Below are 24,013 nucleotides of genomic sequence, written 5' to 3'. Positions count from 1 at the left end.
TATGCCAGATCAATGTTCCTTGGCTCCTCCCAATTCCCTGGTCCAGGTAGGTCTCATTGTGTCTCATGGGGGGTAGGGGTGGTCTTTGTGCATACCAGATACCACTGTGGAATCAGCCCTTTTGCTCTGGTATGCTGATTGGCCACTGGGTACCAAGATCCTTGTTCACCTGAGTCAGAGGATGCATGGGATAAACAACAAAAATGTGCTTCCTCCTCAATAAAATAGTTTCCTTAACATGGGTAGACAACAATGTACAAAAGCCAGTTAAAGTCAGAAGACTTAGAGATCTCCACCAAGGATGCCTCGTCCTACAATGAAAGCCTCCAATGAAATTAGAAGGAAACCAGCAAAAATTCATTCCAAAAATGAAAAGACAATAACCAGTGAGACCCTGTCAAACAAAAAATCCCTGAACTGGAAGCAAACCATCAAAGAACCAACAATTATATCAATGAAATTGAACAGAATCATCTTCTACTTCAGCTTTTGAGAGTAGGCTAAACTTGACTGAAGAAAATGTTAGGGCCCTCCAAAGAGATATGAATAAATTGAAGATGAGTTAAAAAATGGAAAATCCTAACAAATAGTTGATTAAGCTTAATGGGGGCTTTATCAAATGCAACAATGAATTCCAGGAAGCATCAAGAAAATCAGAACTCAAAATTGTACATCAAAAAAGAGATGGACAGGATGAAAAATTATACAACAGAAAAGAAAAATCAATCAGATATTACAAAAACCACTCTAGAACCCCTCACCAATAGAGTTACCCATGTGGAAGACAGAACCTCTGACCCAGTAGACAAGACAGAAGAAATTGATCAGGAGGTGAAAAACTTTGCTAAGTTCAAAAATCAAGTGAGCAGAATAAGAAGGCACTGTGGGATAATGTAAAATGACCAAACATCCAGATCATGGGTATATCATGGCTAGAAAGAGAGGAAATCCAGAACAGAGGGATAGAGAGCATATTCAATAAAATCATTGAGGAAAATATAATGAATCCCTCAAAAGAGAGTCCAATCCAGATACAAGAAGCCCACCGAACACCAAGCAGATAGGACCGAAGAAGAAACTCTCCAAGATACAACATAGTTTAAACTATTAACAAGAAAACAAAGAGAGAATGTAGAAGCAAGAGGGAAACAAAGGCAATCCCATCAGAATTACATCAGATTTCTCAATGAAAACCCTGAAAGCCAGCAGGGCCTGGCATAGAATACATCAAAGTTTAAAAATCTATGGCTTCCAACCCAAGCTACTCTATCCAGCAGAAGTATCCCTCATAATAGATTGTGAAAGAAAAACTTTCCTTGAAAATAGTTAACTCTATGATTACATGAACACAAAGTCAAACCTACAAAGAATACTTGAGAAAATACTCCATACATAACAATCAAACAACTAATCTCAAGAGCCAACAAGAAGAAGATCACAATAACCTAAATAAGCCAGGCTCAACATAATATAAAACACAAGAAATCACCAAACCCCATAAAACACCTCATCATGGCAGGGATTAATTCAAACCTCACAGTAATAACCTTAAAATTTAATGGTCTTAATGCACCCATCAAATGAAACAGGTTATCAGAGTGAATCAAAAACTAGACCCTTCTATCTGCTAGCTTCAAGAAACCCACCTCACCACTAAAGATAGTCACCTCCTTAGGGAGAAAGGCTGGAATATGATATTCCAAGCAAATAGAAATAAACAAACAAAGAGGTGTTGCTATATTAATACATGAGAAAATAGACTTTAAACCAAAAGTAACCAAAAAGGAAAAAGAAGGCCACTTCTTACTCATCAAGGAAATGATCCAACATGAGTACATCACAATCCTAAATATGTATGTGTCAAAAACAGGTGCATCACAGTTTATAAAACAAAATCTACTTGACAATAAAATAGAAACAACACCTACACCATCATAGTAAGAGACTTCAATATTCCACTATCATTAATAGATCATCCATGCAGAAAATCAACAGTGAGATAATAGAACTCAACATCGTAGACCAACAAGATCTAATGGATATCTACAGAACTTCCCACCCCAATTCTACAGACCATATATTAGGACATAAAGCATGTCTTCATAAAGTCAGGAAAATTTAAGTAACTTCCTGCATCATGTCACATCATAATTCTTTAAAGCTAGAAATTAAAAAGAGACACATCAAGAACTCTACCAGCTCCTAAAGACTAAACAAAACTCTCTTAAACAATGAATGGGTCATAGGAGAAATCAAAAAAGAAATTGTAAAATTCCTGGAACTGAATGATATTGAAAACACAACCTACCAAAACTTATGAGACACAATGAAGGCAGTCCTGAGGGGAAAATCCATAGCCCTAAATGCCTTTCTACCTAAAGACAGTGGACAAGCAAGAAGAATTCAACCCAAAGAACTCCAGATGGAAAGAAATGATCAAGATTAGAGCAGAAATTAATGAATTGGGAAGTAAGCAAAAATTAAAAGAAATAATGCAATGAAGAGATGGTTCTTTGAAAAAATAAACAAGATTGACAAACCCTTGGCAGATTTTATCATGCAAAGGTAGAGAGAGAGAGAGAGAGGTCTCAAATTAACAAAATCAGAAATAAAAAAGGAGAAATCACAACAGACATCAATGAAATTGGGAGAATAATCAGGGCATACTTCTAAAACCTCTACTCCACAAAATTGCATAATCTCTAAGACATGGATAAATTTCTAGGCACATATTACCTAATAAAATTATACATAGAGAAGATTAATCTTCTAAACAAATCTATCACATCCATGGAGATTGAAAAACCTCCCCCAAAAGAAAAGTCCAAAATCAGATGGCTTATAAGATGAATTCTATGAAACCTTCATTGAAGAACTAAGACCATTTTTTCTCAAACTGTTTCACATAATTGAACACCCAAGAATCTTCCCCAAGTCCTTTTATGAAGCTAGAATCACCCTAATACTAAAACCAGTAAGAGAGACAACAAGGAAAGAAAACTATAAATCTATATCCCTAATAAGCTTACATGCAAAGATCCAGAACAAAATCCTTAGAAACCGATTTCAACAACACATGAAAAGCACTATCCACCTTGATCAAGTAGGCTTCATCCCAGGGATTCAGAGATGGTTTAACACATGGAAATCGGTCAAAGTAATATAGCACATAAATAAATTGAACCATGAGAACCACATGATCATTTCATTCATGATCAAAACATTGTAAAAAATAGGGAGAGAGTGTTCATATCTCAACACAATAAAGGTAATATACATATAGTTCATAAAGCCCAAATAATACTTAATGGGGGGAAAAAATCTCAAGGAGTTCCCACTAAGATCAAGGGCAAGACAGGTGTGGCCACTCTCACCACTGCTCTTCAATATACTACTAGAAGTACTAGCCCAAACAACAAGACAGGAGATAAAAATAAAAGGGATTAAAACTGGAAAGAAAGAAGTCAAGTTATTCCTATTTGCAAATGACATTATCCTATATATAAGTGACCCAAAATTGTCCATCACAAAACTTCTAAAGATTATAACTTTCTTCATCAAAGTGGCAGGATACAAAATCAATGCACAAAAAATAGTATCTTTTCTATATTCAAAGGAAAAATATACAAAGAAAGAACTCAGTGAAGCTGTCCCATTTTCAATAGCAACAAAAAGCACATGCCTTTAATCCCAGCACTCAGGAGGCAGAGGTAGGAGGATAGCCATGAGTTCAAGGCCACTCTGAAACCACATAGTGAATTCCAGATCAGTCTGGGCCAGAGCAAGTCCCTTCCTCAAAAACCAAACAACAAAAAAAAATTTTGAGAAAGAAATTGAGGAGGATTTGAGAAGACAGAAAGACCTCCCATGCTCCTGAATAGGTAGAATTAATATTGTGAAAATGGCAATTCTATCAAAACTAATATACAGCTTTAAAGCAATACCAATAAAGATACAAGTGCCATTCTTCACAGAGATTGTAAAAATTATTTCAAAATTCATATGGAGTGGCAGAAGGCCTTGGATATCCAAATATATCCTCAGCAAAAAAAATAAAACAAAACAAAACAAACAAACAAGCAAAAAATCTCTCATGGCATCACCATAACTGATCTAAAGCTACATTAGAAAGCCATAGTAGCAAAACCAGCATGGTACTAGAATAAAAACAGAAACATAGACCAATGGAACAGAATTGAAGACCCAGACCATAGTCAAGTAACTAGAGCTGCTTGATCATTGACAAAGGTGCCAATAATGTAGACTGGAGAAAAGACAGAATCTTCAATAAATGGTGTTGAATAAATTGGATCACTATATGTAGAAAAATGAAATTAATCCTACTCATTTTGCCAAACACAAAAATCAAGTCTAAATGAATTAGAGACTACAATATAAGACCTGAAACTCATCTACTGGAAGAAACAATAGGAGGCACTTTACATGACATAAGATTGGGAAAAGACTTCCTGGACAAAACCCCAGTAGCTGAGGAAGTTAAACAAGCACTCAACCAGTGGAATCTCATGAAGCTAAAAAGCTTTTGCACAAACATACCATAAGAAGAGCGAATAGACTACCCGCTGAATGGGAGAAAATCTTCACCAGCTATACCACTGACAGAAGCCTAATGTCTGGAATCTACAAAGAAATTAAAAAAAAATCTAAATCATAAAATATCAAACAACCCACCCCCAAAAGTGGGGCAGATAACTGGATAGGGAGTTCTCAGAGAAATAATTAAAAATGACTAACACATACTTAAGAAAATGTTCAACATTCCTAACCTTTAGGGCAATACAAATTAAAACAAGTATGAGATTCCACATTATCCCAGTAAGGATAGCAAACTTTAAAAAAAAAAAATCAAATGAAAACATAGGTTGGCAAGGATGTGGATAAATAGGAATACTCATTCACTGTTGGTGGGAATGTAAGCTGGTACAATCACTATGGAAATATGGAGACTCCTGAAAAGGATGAATATAGAGTTACCAACAGACCCTGTTATTCCCATACTGGGCATTTACCCTGAAAGCTCCACACCTCAGCTCAGAGATATTTGCTCAATCGTGTTTATAGCTGCTCAATTCATAATAACTAAGAACTGAAATCAACCCAGGTACCCATAATTAGATGAATGGATAACCAAGATGTGATGTATCTATATGATGGAATTCTACTCAGCAGTAAGAAAAAAATGACCTAATGAAATTTGCAGAAAAATGGTTGAACCTGGAACACATCATTCTAAGTGAACTCACACAATCACAAAAAGACAATCATCACATGATCTCTTTCATCTATGGTTCCTAACCTGGATCAGCCCAAGTTGCTTTCAAATCTGAAAGGCATCTCGAGGCTTGGACAATAGGGAGGGTAGAGCGTGGGGGAAGGGGAAAGGTGGGGAGAACAAAACTGAATCCAAATTGACTTGTTGCTATATAATCCTATATCCTGGAAGTTAGACTAAAAGATGGAACCTTCAACAGGACATTAGGGAGAGCACCTGAATTGAAGCGACCTGGAGAGGATGAGATGAAACCTAATCTTAATTTTTTCTCATTTATCTTCCTTGTCTTTTCCTTTTTTCTGTTCCCTTGGCACTGGCCTGTAATTCCTTGTACCAGGATGTACTTTATATCCACAATGAGCTCTGTTGATCAGAGAGACTGACTAGATCTCCCCCCCAAAAAAAAAAAAACAAAAACCAAGACAGACTTCCATCAGAGCACTTGATTACCCACCAGAGGTTAATGGTAAGACGCTACTGCTGAAGACACCATACAATGTCAGCATGGACCATGGAGTGATTTGGTTGGAATCCAGAAAAGAACCACTTCCCAGACAATTTAACCCATCTAATACTGGAAGGTGCTACATGAGCTAACAGGAGAAAGTGGCTGACATCTGTCTTAGCAACTCAAAGTCTAAGAGACTCAGAAGCAACCTAATGTGATGCTCACACAAGTGCAATAGTGGTACTCAGCTATTCTTGGATTGGTTAACAGATCTTCTCAGTATAAAGGAAACCATATCTGGAACTGGGAAACAAGTCAGAGTCATATCCAGATAATGATTTTGCTTTCCAATATCAAGTTTCTACTAATCTTGGCATATAAGAATGTCTACAACCTTTAAATTCTCCCTAAATTAATCATGGTTATCCCATTTAACTGGTACTGACTTCATTCTGTTGGAGATTTTGCTGGACTTTTTCAGATGGGAGCAGGATCTGAGGAGATAAATGACCCACCCCACATCACCCCAGCCTCAGCTAAAACCACAAAGGAACTGGGGAAATGAACAAGAGTGCTGCTTTCTTGTGAACCTGGTATCATCACAAAGATGAAGGAAGTAGACACTGAGTACACTCAACATCTACCACAGCAGAGATCCAGAGGATACAAAAAGCCCATCACTGGAGTGGAGTTAAAATGCACTCAACCTGGGTCAGGAAATTTTGTGGAAGAGAGATGGAAAGATTGTTAGAGCTACAAGTTCAGACAGTTTGCACAGAGATATTGCCTCTCCCCCAAAACTGACTGCTGACCCCATAATGCATGACCCACAATCCCCATGTTGTTGACCTGAATCCCCAACAAAGAAGACCCCTTCAGAAAAGAGTCAGGAAGGAGGGAAAGATGGTACCAACATGCATTGTTTATATACCAAATATGTCCATATGTAATAAAAATAAATTTTGAAAGATATCAAAACATAGTACTTTTTAGAGAAAATATGTGGCTTACCACTGACATCTATAAAATATTGAGACAAGTCTTAAAACCATATTAAAATTCCCATCCTTGCTGAACTATAGCAGGCATGTAATCTTATATTTCTTCCCCAAGATATATAAGCAGGAGTAACTTTTATAAGTACCCAATGACACCAGGTGAAATATATTAAGATACACTGCTCAGCCTTTCCTCTCTTACTTTCTATAAGTTATATCATTTTATATTTCTGATATGGTTTTCATACCTATTCTTGAAATGGAAGATGTTCACCTCCAGATTACATTTTGTCTTCCATCGGTGCCAGAAAAATGTTTGAGAATATTTTTTCAATGTTTTTGTCCTATTCCTAAATATTGTTGCTCTCCTTACCAAGGTCCTGATAACATGGAAAGAGCAGACAGGAGGCACGCACTGTCCTTCCTGGTGGATGATAAATTAGTTTAAGCCTCTTAGTCTGGGGTAAGGAATCAGGTCCTATGACCCCAGCTGCCCTGAAGGTCTAACAAGAGATACTGGGATCATGCAGTGTGTTGCTTCCCTGAGGCCCAAGATTTAGAAATAGAGGGATAAGATAGAACATTAAAGAAGGCACTAGGGAATTTGAGAAAAATGATGCCCTGGGTTCAATCAGCAAATTAAATATTTTAACGTACATTTTTATTTTTATTTTTTCATTTTATCAAGAATGTACCCCATTTTTTAGTGAGGATAATAGAAAGTGTTTTTTTTTTTTTATTTTTCCTGAGACTCTTAGTGTGACTGAGAACATAGGTCAATATTTTGCCCAAAGTCATGAAAATTTCATGGTATGATTTGGAGTTTCTGTAATTTACAGAAAAAAAAAATCCCTCTGTAGAGCAGCCAAATGCCACTGTATTTGGGAACACCTGAGCTTCCCCAGTGATTGTCAGAGGCTGTGCTCTGCACCAGGCTAAGAAAAGCCAGTATTTTGTGGGCACAGAGCAAGTCAGAGCCAACCACAAACAGGGATAACAAAAGATATTAGTTGGTTTTTCTACCTTCAGTATCACATAAGGCCCTTGGAAACCACAAGGACAGAAGTGCACTTGCTTTCTATAGTCCTTAGTGTCTGAAAACACCATGGGGAAGGAAATTTAGGTTGCCAAGAACTCTCCCATATTGGGATGTATGTGCTCCCAAGATCCTGAGACAGACTCCAAGGGACAGGTAATAAAATATAAGACTTTGGGGAAGTGACTCAGCAGGAGTCTGCCCTCAATATGGAAGGAGTGTCCTTATAAAGGAGGCTTCAGGGCTGGAGAGATTGCTTAACAGTTGAGGTACTTCCCTGCAGAGCCAAAGAACCCAAGTCTGATTCCCCAGGATCCACGTAAGCCAAATACACAAAGTGGCACATGCATCTGGAATGCGTTTGCAGTGGCTAAAGGCCCTGGTGTGCCTATTATCTCTCTCTCTCTCTCTCTCTCTCCCTTTCTCTCTCTCTCTCTTTCTCTATCTTCCCCACCCCAGTTCTTCAGCTCCCTGGCTGCACAGTTAAGGGATTCTGGCCTCTAGCTTCTTGGTGGTTACTTTGCACTTACAGATGGAAGGATTATGAAGGAGGTGGGCTTACTTCCTTGTATACTTCCCCAAAGTGTTTTGCTCTTACCCTTAAGAAAAGGTCAAAGACTTTAAGGATAAAAAGATAATGGAAGCATTATGTCCATTGACAGGACAGTGACAAAGAAAAATTCTTCAGTGAATACCTAATTTAGAAGTGTTAACATTAATGCTCAATAAACAAATTCCCTGCAAAAAATAATAATAATAATTGAAGCAGATAACTAATTGGCCCATGAGCATGAACATGAGATGTGTTTCTCAGGACACTGCAAAGCTCTCAGGAATGATGGGATGGATGCTTTTTAAATGCTGGAAAGAGAAGCTTCCAGTACCTGGAAGCAGCTTAGCTCAGCCAATTAAGTCCCTGTCCTGCTCTGCAGAACACAGTAAGTGACAGTGTGCAAACACAAGGGTGATGAGGCCCAGCTAATTGACAGCCAGGGTTGGCATTCACACACTGTCATACATCTGGAAAAGTCAGGGAAACTCAGTTTTGACCAAATGTGGGGGAAATGCTCACACATTAAAAAGTACCTTCATGATCCACCCTACAGATATGTAATGAGTCAAGCTCTGCCCTCCAGTCACAGCTGAGAAAGATCTGGCTCCATAAACCTGGAAGGAAACTGCCATAGGTGGTGGGGGGGGTTATGATGTGCCTCAGCTGCTGCCTACAGCTTGTGGTTACTGGTTGAGCTCAGCAAAGGCTCACTGTCTTCCCAGAAGATGAGGAGACCTCTGTGCATAGGCCTGCTCCCCACAGGCTGTGGGTAATAAGTTGGTGATGTTAAAGAATGGGGTTCATAGGATTCCCCCACTCCAACCAAGAGCTCTTCTGGTTCCTTCCAGATCTAGGATGGGTCTTGTGCCCATGAGGACAGGTGTTATGTGTGGAGAATATGATATGGCCAATAAGCATGACCCTATTCCTAAAGGAACCTACAACTGCAACCCCCAAAGAAGAATGCAGTGAGACCTAATGTCATTCAAGTGTCCTATTTTTTTTTTTTTGGCTTTTTAGGGTCTCACTGTAGCCCAGGATGACCTGGAATTCACTATGGAGTCTCAGAGTGGCCTCAAACTCTCAGTGATCCTCCTACCTCTGCCTCCTGAGTGCTGGGCTTAAAGGCATGTGCCACCATGCTCTGCAAGTGTCCTATTTTATTTTTTTCAAATTTTTATTAACAACTTCCATGATTATAAAAAAATATCCCATGGTAATACCCTCCCTTCACCACTTTCCCCTTTGAAACTCCATTCTCCATCATATCCCTTCCCCTTCTCAATCAGTCTCTCCTTTATTTTGATGTCATGATCTTTTCCTTCTCTTATGATAGCCTTATGTAGGTAGTGTCAGGCACTGTGAGGTCATGGATATGCAGGGCATTTGTGTGTGGAGGGAGCATATTGTAAGGAGTCCTACCCTTCCATTGGCTCTTACATTCTTTCCTCCACCTCTTCCACATTGGACTCTGAGCCTTGGAAAGTGTGATAGATATTGCAGTACTGAGCACTGCAGTCACTTCTTTCCAGCACCATGATACCTTGTGAGTCATCCCAAGGTCACTGCCATCTTAAAAGAGAAGATTCTCTACCAAGAGTGAGAGTGGCATTAATATAAGGGTATTAACATTAAGAGAAGTGCTTACTGAACAGTTTGATAAGCATAGTATATATATTTAGCCAGACAGCAGCAGACATTACAACCCTAGAGCTCATGACCACCCCTGTTTTAAGGTTCCAATAACAGGGATATATTCCTTTCCATGGAGCAGGCCTCCAGTCCAATTAGAGGGTAGTTGGTTTCCACCATGATATGACATGCCACTATTGCACCCATTGGCTCATTTGACCTGGTTGGCCAAATATAAGGTTTTCAGTATCCATTGTTGAGTATCTTCACTGGTGAATTCTCTTTCTCCCTTTGAACTGCATACAGAATGGCTTCTTCCAGCCTTCGGTCACCTGCTCTACATGGAGGAGATTATCAGCTCAGTTCCAGCATGATTTCTCAGTGACCTTTCAGGCCAAGTATGTGGAGTCTTCAGCAATAGGGTCTTACCATCTATTCCTGGTGGGAAACCAAGGGCCTTGGCAATGGCCTATAATGTTTGGGGACATCAGGGACCTCCCTGGCCAACAACTCACTATAAGGTATCCCATCCCTGGCACTGAATATTTTGTGGCAACAATCTATGCCTCCTGAGTGTTCCATTGTCCAAAAAAGTAGGATTCCATATGATTTATTTGTATCCTCTTAGATTTTGATTAGCCCTCCTTCCACCTTTTCTTTACTCAGTCTCTTCCCCTGACCTCACTTTGGGCCTTTTCACCCCCATTAATATATTCTTCTACTTACATATGTACAATACCTATTAAATACAATACCTATTAATCCTATTAAGTACCACCCTCCCTTCCTTTCTCTTCCCTTTATATCTCTTTTCTAGCTTACTGGCCTTTACTACTGATATTTTTTTCCTTCTCACACAGAAGCCCAATCATCTGTAGCTAGGATCCACATATGAGAGAGAACATGTGAAGTGTCCTATTTTAAAGAACTGATCCACTTGTCATTTTCTCACCTAAATTGTCTCTCTACATCTAGATCCACTGAGTTTACTGTTCTAATATATCTTACCTATTAAAAAGTTCAGTGTTTAAACCAATGCACCTTTTTTTTTTAATATTGGAAAGTAGGAGAAATGCTACACATTGATAAAATAATAGGCATTTTATTAAGGACAAAAGCATGGATTTGCACTAGTAGCTCATGTCTTCTGTAAGAGGTCCTCTGGTTAGCATATTCTAAGGCCCACATAACCTTGCTTTCCCAGTTGTGGAACTGAGCTCTCTAGACCTCTCACATTGCACAAGCTCCTATGTACTCAGCCAAAGGGTACTGTGGTAGATGCCATGCTGCTCTTTGAAACAAAGAAGTGATAATCCTGACTATGTCATCTGTAAACCTTTGGAAATAGTTTTGGAATGTGGATGAGTTTTAAATTTTGGGCAAGAGAAGCCCTACAATTCTCTGAGAAGAATTTATAGACCCATTCTGCTGGTAGGTTGAAAGTCCAACACTGAGGAAAACACTGACATTGGAATATTGGTCACAAAGTTTCAGAAGGAAAAAAGGACTCTATGAGTAACTGGGCTAGGGCACATTAATTTTATGTTTGTTATTATATTTTTAATTTTTATTTACTTATTTGCAAGCAGAAAGAGATATAAAGACACACAGAGAGAGAGAATGGGTTGCTATGGCCTCCAGCTACTGCAAATGAACTCCAGATGCATGCACCATTTTGTGCATCTGGCTTTATGTGGGTACTGGGAAATCAAACTTGGGTCATTAAGCTTTGCAGGCAAGTGCCTGACTGAGACATCTCTCCAGCCTCCATTCATTGTATATTCTGACCATGTCAAGCGAACTTGAATTAGGTTGAATTTACAGTTAAATGATATTACCTCATAGGCTGGCCATTTAAAATGTAATTTAAAAGAAAGTTAAGACAGCAGTATCTTATGTAAGGATTTCTGAAGAAATCAGAAGCATTGGTGCCTTTGTGGTTAAAGGATTAGGAACCATGATGTAAGCTGCATCTTAGCATCCTCCCTCTTCAGGACAGGCCTGCCTGGAGCCCAGCTCATCGAAGAAGCCCAGCATCCCTTGTGGGTGAGTGCTGAGGCCTCTACTCAGCCCAGCTCATCCATGAAGTCCAACATCCTCTGTGAGTGAGTGCTGATATAGCTGCAGACATAGAGAAAAGGTTGGAGACATGCTACTTTAAAGCAGGACAAGATTAGCTATCTCACTCTTTAACATCTAGATGTGCGGTTCTGAAAGGACCACACTGGGCATTATCTTAGCTGTATGTTGCATCTTCTCCTTCCTAGCTCAAAGTCCAGAGAGATCACTGTGGAATGGCTTCAAGGATCTTGATGTCCACCAGGAAATTTAGCTATCCAGCACCTCAGATCAGTGAGGGTATCCATGTTTCCATTCTTTTTTCCAGATGGACACAGCTGGAGAGCATGCTGTTATAGTGCAGATTGTGGGCCCCAAACCTAATCCAATACCCTAATCTTAGAAAAGTCTCCTAACTTCTCTGGGTTTTATTTTCTTCCTAGATATGATGGGGTAAGGTCTAGAATTTATTTGAGCTCTAAATTTGAATGCTATGATTTTGTTTGGCTTACTAAGCTACACCATAGATAGGTATGTATAACTCACTGACTGATAGTTTATATTGGTTGACAACTTGACAGGACCTAGGATCACCGATGAGGGGTTGTTTAGATGAAGTTGACCTCTCATCATGCCTGTGAGGAGTTTTCTTGATAAGGTTAACAGAAATTAGAAGACCCATCTTAACTGTGGGTGGCAACATTCCATGGACTGGGGTCCTTGGCTGTTTTTAAAAGATAGGAGCTGGAGAGATGGCTTATAGGTTAAGGCACTTGCCTGATAAGGCTAAGGACCCATGTTTACTCTCCAGATCCTACATTAGCCAGACACACAAAGGTGAGGCAAGTGCAAGGTGGCACATGCCCACTAGGCAGTGCGAGGATCTTGAGTTCAATTTCAGTAGCTGAGGCTCTGGTGTGCCAATTCTCTCTCTCTCTCTGAAAATAATAAAAAAAAAATTACAAAGAAGATAAACAACTAAGTACCAGCATCCACTGCTGTCTGCTTCCTGACTATGGACTGAATGTGACCAGTTGCCACAACCTCCTGCTGACATACATTCCCCACTTCCCCCCTTCTTCCTTTAAACTGATTTTGTCAGCTATTATTTTTCAGCAAAGAGAAGGCAAGTAAAGCACTGGTTTTTGTCTACTTATAAGTACCAACAAGTCCCAAATGTAGAAGCTTTTATAAATATATTCTTCATGCCCTTTCTGAGGTCACAGATCAGGGCTATCTACTGAGAAATATCCACACAGCTAACTGCTAGTGCGTGGCTTAGCAGCCCGTGTTCTAGTCACCAGAAATTTGGAAGGCAATGAAAGGTCATTCTATACCCTTACTCAAGTTGTTCACAGCAGCCGCTGCTTATTCCTACTAGGAAAATGGTCAAGAACATTGCTGTATGAGCTACTTTACCCCAAGTGTCACATATTAATAAAATGAGAACAGTGATGTCTGTGATGTGTGTACTTCTTTCAGGGGATCATAGGTAATGAGGCATTGTGGTACTTAAATAGATTTATGTGTCTGTGGTTAAAATTAGAAAAGCAGCCTTTAGAGGCCCTTGAACCTAGAAGTAGAAATTGGATATTCCTTTCACTTTTATTTTTACTTCTCTATTTGCTTATTTACCATGCAATGCTGTCAGTCAGGCCCAGAGTGCTTCTTACTCTAGGCAGGCGCTCCATCACCATACTATCTTCTTAGTCTTCTTTTTATTTATTTATTTATTTTTTTTTTTTTTTGGTTTTTCGAGGTAGGGTCTCACTCTAGTCCAGGCTGACCTGGAACTCACGATGCAGTCTCAGAGCGGCCTCGAACTCATGACAATCGACCTACCTCTGCCTCCCAAGTGCTGGGATTAAAGGAGTGCACCACCATGCCTGGATAGTCCTCATTTTTATAAATATACCTTATGTTAAAAGGGTACAATTATTTATTGGACATTTTGATCATGTAGTAATTTCCCTTCAAACCCCATATCAGACTGTTCACATTCCCAAATTAACCACAATGCTAAGTAAAGAGGTGTAGCATTTGCTTATCCTGAGGCACAGTCTGCATGTAGGGTAGAGCTTCTGAAATAAGACCACACCCTGAGCATCTCCAGCTGGCATAGATGTGGACTGTCCTATCTTCCAAAACCCCTCATCACAACTGTCAAAACAGCCACTAGATTGTAGCTTCTCAAAGTACCCTGCATTTCCAAGACAGTAAAACCCTCCAAGGTAGGATTTCCCTGCACCCAAATATTTTTGGTGGTTTTGTATGTAGTTAAGGCTTATTTATTGTGGATTTCATATTAATAAATCCATCTGTTAGCAAAAATTTATTTGAAATATCCATGTGATGGTTTTGTGCTTGTTTTGGTACACATGCTGATGCCCCAGGAGCTCACTTTCACTTTCAGCTGAGTAAAAAAAAAAAAAAGTCACACTCCCTTCTGGCCTCAGCTCCCATGCTGCAAATGTCCTTTCAGCAATATAGTCAGTGTCAAATTTGTGTCATAGCTAGGTCTTTTCTTGGTGATTCACCATCTCAAGTGGCCCTAGACCCAGTACAGAAGTACAGGCCAGTGCTCCTGAAACAAGACAGTGATGGAGCTGTGCCTTACAAAGTGCCTGTGGGAGTGGATCTCCTTCCAGCAGGAGGTAAACTGCTGTGAAACACAAGTACAATGTTAATAAACCAGTTGCATATGGAAAATAAGCTGTCTTTGAACAAAAGAAAAGTAGGACTACCTATAAAGAAGAGGGTCCTCAGTGGATCAGGGCAGGGGAAATGGTACAAAAAAGGAAAATGGGATACAAAAACAATCAAACTACATTATGTTCATATATTAAAGCTTTAATAAAGAAAAAGAAAACAAGCAATCTTTAGGTCAAACCACACACAAAGGAAGGCCACATTCTCATCAGAGGGTGACAAAACTGAGTCCTAAGGCTCTGAGACCCTGTCCTGTGTTTTAGTGAGGACCACACACAGTCGTCATTCCCTCAGTGTTTTGGGGGATGTCATGGAACACCCACAGAGAGGAAAGAGTGTGGGCCACATGTGCAGGTCTATTTTTCTCTATATGACATATTCCTCAAAGCAGATTTTCTCGTTATTTTTTTTAATTTACATTTAATTGCATGTGTGTGGGGTGGGGAGATGCCACTGCAAATGAATGTCAGAAACTTGTGTCACTTGTTATATCCCATTACATGGGTGGCTATTGACAGACATACTGCCAAGTAAATGAACTCTCCTTTTTGAAACATTTGAGTTTACTTTGTTGGCGTTGGACTGTGACTGTGTAATGTGAACTATGTTATGATAGTGACATAGGGAATTAAAACTGGGCTGAAGGGAAATTTTGTGGAAGAGGGGGCGGAAATAATGTCAGAGCCACACATTGGATCATGATATGCATGACATTTCCTCCTACCCATGACTGTGGGCTGACTCCACAGTGCATGACCCATATACCTCAACAAGGAGGGGCCAGGGGGTGGGGGGAGGGTATGGACGAGCCTAACAATGGTACCAACTTGACTGTATTCACTGAGTACAAAACTAATTAATAAGAAAAAAAAATAAAAACTAGGCTGAAAAGCTTTAAAAGCAAGAGCCTTTAACCACTGAGCATTCTTTCTACAGCTAAAGTAGATTTTCTTTAAGGCCTTTGAACAAATTTGTGTTCCTAAAATATTCCAGTAATATACCAGAAACGTGTTTTAAAACAGCATGAAAGTTTTAACAAGTGAGAAAAATGGATTATTTACTTCTGCCTATAACTACTATTTTATTCTAAAAATGTCCATTGTACATGAAAACAGGAATTATACAGGCAACCATGTTAGTATGAAATTAAATACATGACTTACCTCCTGCATTTTATATTTACAAGCTTTAATTCTTGTCATATCAGTTGCTAAAATTTCCTATTATAATAACATAACTCACCTTACATCATTACAATCCAACTCCAACAAGGTAAGCTAATCAGAACCAATTGTTTCAAACATGTGAGTTAATTTAGTAGGCAACATGTCTGGCAACATTCTAAGCCTATATTCAGAAAGACTCCAAAGCTTTATAATAGTGATTCTTAACAGCTAATCTCTACAGAAAGGTCATCCTTATAGACCCAATGTTTCACTTATGTGCTCGCCAGAATATTTTGAAGGGTACCTGTAGAAGTATGCAGAAGATCTGTGACATTTGCCAGAATAGTCCACGAGCTTAACCGAAACTCTGTATTTAACTCATCATCTACCTAGAAAGAAAACTATCCAAAATATGCTGTAAAATAAACTGAAAGCTGGTTTTGGTGAGAAGAACAGAAGAGTGGATAATAATTTCATATGTCTCTCATAGAGGCTGAAGAAAATGTTTGCATCAGCACTAATTGGATCTCTATAAAGGTACAATGAAAACAAATATTCCAACAGGATATGTTGAATTCAAAGTTTCTACCTGCTCCTAACATCCTCAACGTGAAGGAGGTGATGCAGGGAAAACAGATGGAATTGTGTGACTCCAGTCAAGAAGCCAGGCCTTGCATAGATGGATGGCCGCAGCCATCTGGCACATAAGACAAATGTTCTGTGAAGATCATCTTGACAGTTGACTAGGGGAGAAACTGTGTGGAAAAGCACTTTTAAAGAACATAGTAAAAAGCAATTGAGTTCTGAATGGCTTAGTGTACTAACTTTTGTAGAAAACATATGCCTGAATTCTCATATGTCACACAAGCTAAACTTCAATAAACTTTTTATGATGGTCGCTGAAGGTAACAAACAAACATATCTTGAAAAAAAACGGTGTAGAACATAATTTTTAAACATATTTAATTTTGTTTTTAGAATATACAGATAAAAAATTAGATTTCATTATGACATTCTTTCTTACAATTTATTTTGTTTATGTTTCCCCCTCTCCATTGTAAACTCCCTGGCCATAGCCTCTCTCTTAAATATTCATGTTATATGTGCTCTTTTGTCCTCCTCTCTTTGACCACACCTTTACCCTCTCATGGTCTCCTATATAGCCTCATAACCTACACTCCTTTTGAATACACACACACATATATAAAATTTTTATTTAGTTATTTATTTGGGAGAAAAATAGAGGCAGATAGATAGACAGACAGACAGACAGATAGATAGATAAATAGAATGGACATCGATGCACCAAGGCCTCTAGCTGCTGCAAACAAACTCCAGATGCATTTGCCACCTTGTGCATTTGGCTTAAGTGGATGCTAGGGAACTGAACCTTGGTCCTTTGGCTTTGCAGGCAAGTGCATTAACTGTTAAGTCATATCTCCATCCCTGAATTTGTTTTTAACGTATTTTGTTTATTTATTTGAGAGAAAGAGATGGGGAAGCATGGACATGCCAAAGACTTCTGCCACCGAAAATGAACTCTAGATACATGTCCTTTACAAGTAAGCACTTTTAACCACTGAGCCACCTCTCTAAGCTCTTTTTGAAATTACAGTTCCGTGGAAGAGCAGTTCTGTGTGGACATTTATCCTCTTGCTGTTCACACTAGCCTGTGGTTTACTTAAGCAATAGAGAAGTGCTTAGACAAATGTTACAACTGTCAACCTTATGACATGCCATTGCCCACGATGTCATTCTTAAAAGAAATAATAACATGGAAACTTCTATTTAAGAGAAAAGTACTTGCAGTTGATAGAGGATTAGGATCACTATTATACAGATTTCATTGTTGATTTCATATATCCATGGTTTACCTTAAAAACCAACAGATTCTTAATTTCATTCATCTCTGGCCAATTACAGAAATTAGAGTAAAATATCAGGTGGGCTGTAGCTCTCATGGTAATAAAACATTACTTTTCATTAAAGCCGTTCAGTCATCAACAATGACTATGAGGATGTTCAGTGGCCATGGTGTGGTGCAGAGAAAACAGGTCATACCACTGGTTTGATAAAGCATCAAGTGAATCTCAGGTGTAGCAGAGAATGTTACTATGTTATGTGTCCTCAGATGACCCTCTCACCATTACTGCTTCCTCCACATGGTAGAGGTTCCTGGAAATACTTTGTTGACATCCCAGACCTCACCTGCAGTTGGGGAAAAGGTTCAATTTCAAGTCCCCATGAACGTCACTTTGCATGGACACTGTTGATGAGTTGGTTTTGATTCATGAGCTTTTTAAAGAGTGATGGATTCATCCCTTTGATTGGATTTACCTGTCTCCAAACCTCTGTGGGCCCTGATGGACCTAGGTTCATGCAGGTACCTGTCTATAGAATGCATATCTCATCCCAGAAAGCCCTCATGGCCAAGGACACACGGATCTAAGGGGATTCCTTGAAGAAGAACAGGAGTGGCAGCTATATGGTGACACCATGGATATCAGCATTACTGCGGAGAAGACTTCTCTTTTCAAGATGAGACGTAGAACTTCAGACAGAGTCACTCTCTCCAACACTTGATGTGCTAGCGTTCTCACGGTTCTTCCACTGTGCAAGACTCTCGAGTAAAAGGAGCACTGGGAAGTTTCAAACCTCAAGAGAAAACTGTGTGTGGCAGAAGTTGACTGCAACTATTGACAAGCCGCAATGAGCTCTAGACCTACCAGCCTGCGACCACCAGGATGAACTTCATATGAGATCTTACTTGAGGCACTTCTTGTTTTTTTTTAAGAAATCATACATATTCAGAAATATTAAATATTGAAGATTTCATAAAAGCTTGTTCAAAATACCAAGGATATGGTCAATAATTTCTGACAAGTGATTAAGTAGAGAGTAAGAATTAGTGAGAAATTTGATATTTCCTGATCCTTTTGGATTTTATTGCTGAATAATATTGTTTGAGGAATAGAACAAGGTTTTTGTTACCCATTTACCATATATGAGTTGTATACTTGTTGTAATTCCATGTTATGCTATTAATTTCAACATAACCAACTTTTACATACAGATTTTTCATTTAACCTATATCTTCTGTTCTCTTGATCAGAAACCTAAAATGAGAATGATGGTCACCATTATGAAACAGACTGAATTTGCTTTCTTAGATGAATAGAAGCCATTGGACACGTGTGATCTGGTTGCTTCTATATTTCAGAACTGACAAGTGTAAAGGAAAAAAATGTAGTTCTAGAACATGGGTCCTCAAGACCATCCTCCTGAATCCTCCTATTAACACATAAATGTTGAGTAGATTTGGAGAATTTTCAGCTATGCACTGGCTATTTGTGGCATGTGAGGTTAAAAGCTAGCATGGAGGGCTAGAGAGATGCCTTAGCAGTTAAGGCACTTGTGTAGGAAGCTAAAACCCCATGTTTGACTCCAGATCTCATTTAAGCCAGACCACAAAGGTGAGGCAAGCACAAGGTCTCACATGCCCACTAGGTGTCACAAGTGTCTGGCGTTCGATCACAGCGGCTGAGGCCCTGGCCAATTGTCTCTCTCTTTCAAATATAAAAATAAAATAAAATTAGCTAGCATAGAGATGTGAGCAGTCTCCTGTGGCAGGGTGAAAGATGGCATGTGTAAATATGACTATAGGTAACTGATACACTGGGTCCCCAGGAGTCCCTGTGGTATGGAGTCAGTCCAGTCCAGCAGTAATGTACAGCTCTCCATGCAAAAGAAAGGGTGGTGTGGTATTCTGGATGCCATTCTACCCAGCAAGGCCAAGAGAATGAAGCTGCAGGGAAGTGTGACCTGGAGCATTCATTGCCAGTGACAATCTCACATGTATGTTTATAGATACTGAAGGGAAACACTCTGCACACTGGTTTAGTCTTATGATCTCTCTCTCTCTCTCTCTCTCTCTCTCTCTCTCTCTCTCTCTCTCTCTCTCTCTCTCTCTGTGTGTGTGTGTGTGTGTGTGTGTGTGTGTGTGTGTTTCATATGTGTGGTGTGGTATGGTGTGTTGTGGTATGTGCTGTGTGTGTGTGCAGAAGTGCACACCTTGTGTGTGCCTACAGAGGCCAAAGACTATCATTGTGTATTCTCCCTCTATCACTCATCCAGTTGTTTCCTCAAGATGGCGTTTCTCTCTGAAACCAGAGCTGCCATTGTTTTGGTCAAACTGATTGACTATTGAGTTCCAAAGGTTTTCCTGTGTTCACTCCCTACAGGACTTGGATTACAGGCACATGAAGCTAGGCACATGAAGCTATGCCCAACAGTCATGTGAGTGCTGGAGATCAAACTAAGACCATTTTAGACCTTCTCAGGCCTTGATGTTTTTGTATCATGCATTCTTACCCACTGAACCATCTGTTCAACCCCCAGTACTATAATTTCTAGAAAGCATGAATCATATGTAATCAGAGAGGTCTACATGATACACCTTCTGCTACCTTCAGCACTGCAAGAAAAAAGTTTTCCTTGTGCTTCTGTATTAATGAGACTTTTAGGAAAGTTCTAAATGAGATCATCACTGAGTGTTTTGCAAGGAATGCATTGCATCCAGAGAAGACTTTGTAGAAATGATGTAGATATGAGTCAGCTATTATTACCCCAAAGGAAAGTGTGAAATTCCATTAACTGGCTTTACCATTGCAGCCCCTTAGCTGTTCTGCACACAGTGGACATGACCTGTGGTCACAGCTTCATCTCTCTGTCTTCATCAAAAACAGCTGGAAAAGGAGGGAACACACTGATTCTGGATTCCAACAAGGCAAAGATAAGAAATTCAAGCAAACACAGTGAATAGACATGAATAATGAGGAAAAAGATGATGGTGACGTGGAAACTGATCCCTCCATGTGGCACAGCAAAAAGTGTGTTCAATAAGGAAGTGAATGTGAACCCAGAGTATCCTGACAGATTTCACTATGTGAACTTAAACATGGCAACTTGTCAAGGATTCCAGAGGAGCTGGAAACAGCAGAGGATTCAGAAGGAATTACAGGAAAGGAAAAAAAAAAAATGGTACAAGCATATAAGGAAAAGCTGAAGGTTCAAGGAGGAGAAAGCAGAAACCCTGTCACACACCCTTTCAGACAAAGGATCAGAAATTTTCAGAAATGGAAATAGCAAAACCAGGAGACATGAATGAACAATTTAATGACAAAAATCTGGAAGACAAGAAAGAAACTGTAGGAAATTAAAGTGTACCTGAAGATGACCCTCATAAATAGGAAGGGCCAAAGTTTTCACTGCTTGTTCATCTAAAGCCATTGACAAGGAAAAAAGAAGGTCTATAATGTAAAGAGGTTCTTTGTGAATACAATGAAAATCCAAAAGGACACTTATTTGATCATGCAAAGAGCAGCTCTGCAGAAATGTTGGGAGTCAATGAATTAACACAAAGTAAAGACTTGAAAGAAAAAAAAAAAAAGGTCTCCTTCTTTAATTGGATTTCATTGACAGGTCTGAAAATTATGAGTAATACTAATGATCCAGTCCCAGAGATAAAGCCAATGGGACATCAAAGTGAAGAAAGACACCAACCAAAGACACAAGGGTCACATTCTTTGGACGAGTCACCAAATATGGAGGGGAAGTCAAAATCCTGTACAATACTAAGAATATAGGTTTATGTTTTCATGGTCAATAAAAATATTTGCACTTTGTAATTGAAAAAAATATTGACTTCTGAAGGAAATTTTCTAATAATACTTTTTTTTTTTTTTTGGTTTTTCGAGTTAGGGTCTCACTCTGGCTCAGGCTGACCTGGAATTCACTATGTAGTCTCAGGGTGGCCTCGAACTCTCGGCGATCCTCCTACCTCTGCCTCCCGAGTGCTGGGATTAAAGGCGTGCGCCACCACGCCCGGCTTTCTAATAATACTTTTAAAGACATAAGTTAAGATGTTTGCTTTGGTTTAAGCAGTATGAACAATTTTGATATCCATTTATGCTCATGTGTTTAACAAGCACTTTCAAGTTCATGTATCTCCCACTCTCCTTGAAGTGTTCTGGCCTTGACTGTTGTCCAGTGTTGCAGAAAACAGTACATTTTTAGACTTGAAAATTGACAACATATTTCATATATTTTGCTAAATAATTTTACTTCTTTATAATTTCATAAGATAATATTTCATAATCTCATAATACTGTAATAGCTTTTAATGTATTTGAAACTTTTAAAAACTGATAAAATTGTAAGAAACCTAAAACCTTTTTTTTTTTTTTTTTTTTTTTTTGGTTTTCAGAGGTAGGGTGGTCTTGCTCTAGCTCAGGCTGACCTGGAATTCACTCTGTAGTTTCAGGGTGGCCTTGAACTCATGGCAATCCTCCTACCTATGCCTTCCAAGTGCTAAGAAACCTTCTTTAATAAACTATAACTAGTTGATTTTGTTGTTAAAAAAAAGAAAGAAAGAACACCTTCAATACTCCACAAATAAACTGGCAGAAACAAAGAGTGAATGTCATAAAGGCCCTGGACATGGAATTAGCATCTGAAACACAGTAGAATTGTTGTATACTGATAGCAAATTACCATAAAATAATAAGATCAACATTACACTTACAAAAACTAGATATATAGATGGTAGATAGCTAGATCGCCCAAGATTAGGTACCTATACACAAAAGATAAATAAAAGAAGTTGAGCCAGATGTGGTGGCACACAAGTTTAAACCCAGTACTCAGAAGGCAGAGGTAGCAGGATTGCCATGAGTTCAAACTGAGACTACAGAGTGAATTTCAGGTCAGCCTTGGATCGAGTAAGACCCTACCCTGAAAAAAAAAAAAAAAAAAAGAAAGAAAGAAAGAAAAAGAAAAGTTGAAAAAGACACATATTTTTCCCATATTCATGGATTTGAATATTTAGTATTTCAAGTGCTGGTATGGGTCAAAATGACCTAAGGATCAGTGGAATTTATATATAATTCCTATAACAGTTCTATAGATTCAGAAAACATAAAATTCATATGGAATTACATAGAAAGTAACAGGTAGCCACAAAAATCATGAACGTGAAGTCCACACTGCAGCCATCACTCTACCTGATTTCAGATAATTCCACAGAGTCTTGGTAATTAAATCAGCATGGCACAGATGTCACAATCAACACTTTAGTGAATGGAAGATAACAGAGCCAAGACATGGAGCCAGACATGCATGGTTAATAAACTATAGAGAGAAGGAACCACAACACACAGTGGGATAACATGTCTTCTCAATAAATATTACTGGGGGACAGTTTAGTGATTAAGCCACTTGCTTACAAAGTCAAAGGACCAGGTTTCCATTCCCCAGTACCCATGTAAGGCCAGATGCACAAGGTGGTGCATGCGTCTGGAGTTTGTTTACAGTGGCTAGAGGCCCTGGCACACCCATTTTCTTCTCTCCCTCTTTCTCTTTCTCTCTCTCAAATAAATAAATTATCAATATTTAAAAAAATAAAAATAGATAAATATTGTTGAGAAAACAGGGTGTTCTTTCACAAAAGAATAAAATTGGACCCTATTGCTGCTGGGAGATTCCAGTGTTCCTGAGTAAGCACTCTCTAAAAGGTTCTATAACTTCAGTTGACTTTCTGATCCATGCAGAGCTTGAATTTGTTCAGTTGTGCTGCCTCTCATTACTTTGATACAGAGTAGGACTTCCCACAGGGCGTTGTTCCTGTCTTTATCTTACTAGTTAAACAGAGGCACCTAGGTTCACAACTTGGGGATTGATACAAGGTGTTTCAGATACAAAATAAAATCAGTTCTCAAAGACTGAGTATCTAGGTCAATGGTAGAGTGCTTTCCTAACAAGTGCTTTGGGTTCCATCTCCCCTACAATAAAATGGTAGATAAACATGATTTTGAAATGAAGTATGAATAAGCAAGTAAGAGAAATATCTGTCTAATAATAAATGATAATTAGCCACATTCTTGGCAACTACCATTCTTCATAGAATTCTCTACATTTTTCTTAATTACTAGAGACAAAGTTCTAAACTATCTCAAAGCTGTTAGTTATATTAGCCCTAGAAATATTTCAAAATCACCTTCTTTAAAAGTGCTTAGTTTAACATCTCACCAGGGAAACCATGAATAAATATAGATAAGACATGC

The sequence above is a fragment of the Jaculus jaculus genome, chromosome 12, assembly GCF_020740685.1.
Source record: "Jaculus jaculus isolate mJacJac1 chromosome 12, mJacJac1.mat.Y.cur, whole genome shotgun sequence".
Taxonomy (NCBI): domain Eukaryota; kingdom Metazoa; phylum Chordata; class Mammalia; order Rodentia; family Dipodidae; genus Jaculus; species Jaculus jaculus.
Note: the sequence above shows the minus strand (reverse complement) of the source record.